Source organism: Chrysochloris asiatica, unplaced genomic scaffold, assembly GCF_000296735.1.
Source record: "Chrysochloris asiatica unplaced genomic scaffold, ChrAsi1.0 scaffold00053, whole genome shotgun sequence".
Classification (NCBI taxonomy): Eukaryota; Metazoa; Chordata; class Mammalia; order Afrosoricida; family Chrysochloridae; genus Chrysochloris; species Chrysochloris asiatica.
This window is the reverse complement of record NW_006408571.1, coordinates 12,591,979-12,596,199: the sequence shown is the minus strand read 5'-3', so window position 1 is coordinate 12,596,199 and position 4,221 is coordinate 12,591,979. Positions and strand designations below refer to the sequence as shown.

At 39.1% G+C, this 4,221-nt stretch overlaps 1 pseudogene; it reads left to right on the top strand.

Annotated features, from left to right (window-relative positions):
- The first annotated feature begins 1,109 nt into the window (after positions 1–1,109).
- Positions 1,110–1,665, top strand: LOC102815958 (annotated as a pseudogene).
- Positions 1,666–4,221: the final 2,556 nt, after the last annotated feature.

The window sequence follows — 4,221 nt, the reverse complement described above, 5'->3', positions numbered from 1 at the left end:
ATCTGTTAATAATATTTAGATAAATCAGGGCAAGGAGATTCTGGGCATTTGGTAACTCCAACAAGGCTCTCCCTTCCATACCACCTCTGACAACTCCCAACTACAGAAGAAGAACTATATGTGGGCCCTGCTGGGCTTCTGGAAGACAGAATTCCCTCCATACACATTTCCAGAAGGCAGAAAGTCCCAGAAACAACCTGCTGCCCAGGGACAATCAATGACTTTGCTTAAGACCCCCAAATACTAACCGGTAGATGGAATTTCTCAGCACTGGAGGTCAGGAGATTGCATAAAGACTAGTGGGCAGAAAATGAACAAAGACACAGAAGAACTAAAAAACATGGTCAACCAACTTGACCTCATGGGCATATACAGAACTCTCAACCCCATGGCACAATTTTTTTTTCCCCTTAAATGTTTTATTGTGAATTATGTGATAGTTTACATGGGAGAACATTAGTTTTACATTCATTCTATCATATATCGTCTCATTGCCATGGTTACAATCCCCTCCATGCAATCCTTCCCCCGTACCCCCCAGGTCTTCAGCACACAGTTGCTCTCCCTCTCTGGATCTAAAGTCTCCAGCTGCTCCATCGCTCTACATCTTAATCTCTGGCTCCATTTCAGGCATCACTGCTTCTCTGGGTAGGGTCCCCCTCTCTGCTCTTCTCCCTTGATGGTCCTAGGGACCTCCGCTCCTAGACTGAAAAGTTAATCACTCCCTTCCTTGCTATAAAATGTCTACCTTTACATTTCTGACCCTCACAATCAGTCCTGATAACAATTATTCACTATTGTATCACAAGAGACCCTTCTGCATTTCATTGCATCAGCCCCGCCTAGTCAGATTGAATACTACTCACTGGAGATTCTACCTTCCTCCAGGCTCTCTGGATCTAGGTTCCCTCTTGAAAGCTTGTAAGCCACCCACGACACAATTTACATTCTTTCCCAGTGCACATGGAACCTTCTCCAGAACAGACCATATGTTAGGCCACAAAGCAAACCTCAATAAATTTTAAAACATCAAAATACTAAAAAGTGAGCTGATCAGTTACCACCATCACTGCTACCAGATTCCAGAGGAGAAGGTGAAGCCAAGAGACATGGAAGTGCAGACCACCCCACTGTGCAGTTGGGACAATTCTTCCTGGGCTCTGAACACTTCACTAGGCTGGATTTCAAGGACATTTCCAAATGGAACAACCGTGTGGTGAGCAAGCTGCTCTATTACCAGACCAACTACCTGGCGGTGACTGCCACAATGATTTCTGTCATGGGGATCTTGAGTCCCTTCAACATGGAGTTGTGCACAGGGTTTGTGTGGGCATCTCCCAATAAAGACATCTTCTGCCTGAGGAAGAAGCAGTTCCCAACGATGTTTGTTATGGTGGTCATATTGGCTAGCTATTTCCTAATATCCATATTTGGGGGAGTCATGGTCTTTGTGTTTGGCATCCCATTTCCTTTGCTGTTGATGTTCATACATTTTTAAAATTTAGGAATTTCAGGAACAAGCTGGAGAATAAAATGGAGAAGATAGGTTTGAAGAAGACACTGATTGACTTTGTCCTGGATACCCTGGACACGCAGGGAGAAAGCTTGAACAAATTCACTGACTACATCAGTAAAGTGAAAAAAGAAGGATTGTTGGCCTGGTAATAGAGTCACAGCAGAAATTCAGTTGCCATTGGCTCTTGTCCAGATGGTCTTTCGGTGTTTTTGAAAGAGGAATTGCACATACCATCTAATTACATGTGGCAGCATGCGTGTGTAGGCCAAGCTATTGGTATCTCTGATGTTTACAGAGAGAAGGCCAAAGACACCAAGAGAATCCCCCATCCACATTTTGTCTGAAATTTCAAGTGTGCTTCTAAAACTAATCACACTTATTTTTTTAAGGGAAGAGAAAAATTGTGACTAGTACAGCAACAATATTGTTTAGGAAAAAGTAATTGTCAAGTGTCAGTAATATGAGTAAATGAAAGGCTAAGAACGTTGTGTTTCGCTGTTTCTAATCCCCTGTAGCAATCTTCCCCCCAAGTATTTCTTAAGCTTGTAGTACGTGGGGTATAAATTAGTTTAGTTTTTATAGTTTCCTTTTTATTGTTATTCTTTTTAAATGAAAGGTGATTTCTATCACTTTGAACTGTATGACATGCAGTGGGAACTGGATAGGCTAGTTTATACTTTGTTTACAAATACAAAGATTACAGTTTAGGAGAATATTTTGTTAATTTTTTTTTTTTTTTTGGTAAATTTTTGAAATACTTGTAGTGTGTTTTCACCAGCAGGTATCTGTTGCAAACTTAATGTCATCTTCTTTAAGGAGGTTGCATCTATGTAACATATTATTAAAAACAAAACAAAACAAAAATACTATAAAGCATCTTCTCAGATCATGCTATAAAATTAGAAACAATAGGAAGATCATGGGAAAAAATCAAATACATGGAATAACACACTGCTTACAAGCTACTAGGTAATAGTACAAATAAAAAAGGAAATTAAAAAATTTCCTTGAGTTAAATCAAATGAGAACAAAAACACAACATACTAAAGCCTTTGGGACACAGCAAAAGCAGCATTCAGAGGGCAATTTATAGCAATAAATGCACACATTCAGAAAGAAGAAAGGACCAAAATCAATCCCTTGACCCAACATCTCCAACAATTACCAAAAGAGCAGCAAAGTAAACCTGCTGCTACCAGAAGAAAAGAAATAATTGTTGCTGTTTAGTGCCATCGAGTCGGTTCCGACTCATGGTGACCCTGTACAGGGTTTCCAAGGAAGAGCTAGCGAGCTTGAACCAGTGATCCTGAGGTTCAAACCAACCTTGAAGTCCAGCACATTAACCCGCAGCATCACATCATTAGGGCAGAAATAAACAAAATATAAAACAGAAAAACAATAGAAAGAATCTATAAGACAAGAAGTTGGTTCTTTGAAAGGATTAGTAAAAATCACAAACCATTGACAAATTTAACAAAAGAAAAGAAGGAGAAAATACAAATAACACATGAAATTATATGGGTGACATCTCTCTTATTTTATTCTTTTATAGCTCTATTCCCTTGTACCTTTTTAATCTATATAGTCATTATATTATTTTTTTCTGATTGCTCTCTTTTAAATTTTATTTCTTTTTATTATTTTCTCTTTTCATTGTTAGCTCCTTGTTTGTCTATTCTGTTTTGTTTTCTTGTGTGTGTGTGTCTTGTGGGTTTTCTCTTTGCCTTATGACAGGAAACAGCAACTGTGCCCATACAACTCAGCCACAATCACACTCTCTGCAGCTCTACCAACTGGGTAAGAGCCAATACCAGCTCCTATACCACCTGATCAACAATAGACAGCAGCCAACACCTGCCAAATATACCCTAAGAGTCATGTGGGACACCATGAAGAGGAATAATTTACGTGTGATCAGAATTCCAGAACAGGAAGAGGCAATAAAAAACACAGAGAAATTGTTGAAGAGTTGTTGGAAGAAACTTTCTTAACATTAGAAAGATGAGAAGATAAGCATACCAGAAGATGATCTAGCCAAATAGGATAGATCCCAAAAGAAAAAGTACCAATACATAGCATAATCAAACTTTTCAAAATCAAAGACAAGGTAAGAATCCTGAGAGCAGCTCAGGAAAATGAAAAGTTACCTACAAAGGAGAGCCAATAAGACTAAGCTCTGATTTCTCAGCAGGAACCATGCAGGCAAGAAGGCAATGGGATGAACGACATATACAAAATTTTGAAAGAAAAATATTACCAACGAAGAATCATACACCCAGCAAAGTGGTTCCTCAACTATGATGGCAAAAGTATACTGTTTCATGATAAACAGAAAATGAAAAAGAATTTTTAATGACCAGGCCAACTTTACAAAAAATGCTAAAGGGTGTTCTTTGGACTGAGAACTCTAAGGCAGACTATTTTACATATTTCCGGGAAGAAAGGTTTTTCTTTCCATCTGCCACTCCAGAAGCTAAAAGAGAGCAGAATTGAATGTGGGCTAATGTAATAAAAGGCCTGTATCTATCCCCAAAGGAGCCCTGGTGTTACAGTGGTTAAGCACTCAGCTGCTAACCAAGAGGCTAGTGATTCACTCCATGAGTGAAAGATGTGGCAGTCTGCTTCCCAAAAGGTTACAGTTTTGGAAACCCTGTAGATAGTTCTACTTGGAATGGACTTGACAACAGTGTTTTGTTTCGTTGTAT